At 37.0% G+C, this 687-nt stretch overlaps 1 non-coding gene across 1 annotated transcript; it reads left to right on the top strand.

Annotated features, from left to right (window-relative positions):
* The first annotated feature begins 268 nt into the window (after nt 1–268).
* On the top strand, nt 269–371 carry LOC141416994 (U6 spliceosomal RNA). The gene has a single exon (XR_012441629.1). It is a non-coding gene; the product is annotated as a U6 spliceosomal RNA (small nuclear RNA).
* Nucleotides 372–687: the final 316 nt, after the last annotated feature.

Below are 687 nucleotides of genomic sequence, written 5' to 3'. Positions count from 1 at the left end.
TTGCCACCTCCCTCCTTCCACTGGTGCCCACCACCACCTGTTCTGCCCTCCTGTTCTCAGATTTTGTAGAAGAAAATAGATAAAAGATAAAAAGAAAACATGACATTTTTGCTAGTTTGAGATAAAGATAGCTACACTGGGAGTTTCCTTTGTTGTTTCCATATATGTATTACAATCTCAATTGATTCATCTCTTCCTGTTCTCTTTACTCCTCCCTAGTCCACTTCCTATGGTGGCCTTGGCCAGTTTAAAATTTCTATATTTTTGCTTGCTTTGGCAGCACATATATTAAAATTGGAATGATACAGAGAAAATTAGCATGGTCCCTGCACAAGGATGACATGCAAATTTGTGAAGCATTCCATATTTTCATCTACCCAGTAAAAATATCCTTCCTAATTGAAAGAGAAATTAAAACCTTCCACAACAAGGAAAAACTAAAGGAATCTTTGACCACCAAGCAAGCACTACAGAAGATACTTAAAGGAGTATAGAAGAAACTAGAGTGAAACAGAAAGACTCAAGAAAGAATAAACCCTTTTGAGCAAGCAGACCTAATAAACAAGGAATAGGTAAAACTAAACAACAGGGGAATGAAAATGACTGGAAACAACAGGCACCTCTCAATATTAACACTGAATGTAAATGGCCTCAATGCCCCAATTGAGAGACATAGAATAGCAAATT

Source organism: Castor canadensis, chromosome 14 (assembly GCF_047511655.1).
Source record: "Castor canadensis chromosome 14, mCasCan1.hap1v2, whole genome shotgun sequence".
NCBI lineage: Eukaryota > Metazoa > Chordata > Mammalia > Rodentia > Castoridae > Castor > Castor canadensis.
The sequence above is the reverse complement of the archived record's forward strand: the minus strand, read 5'-3'. Positions and strand labels throughout refer to the sequence as shown.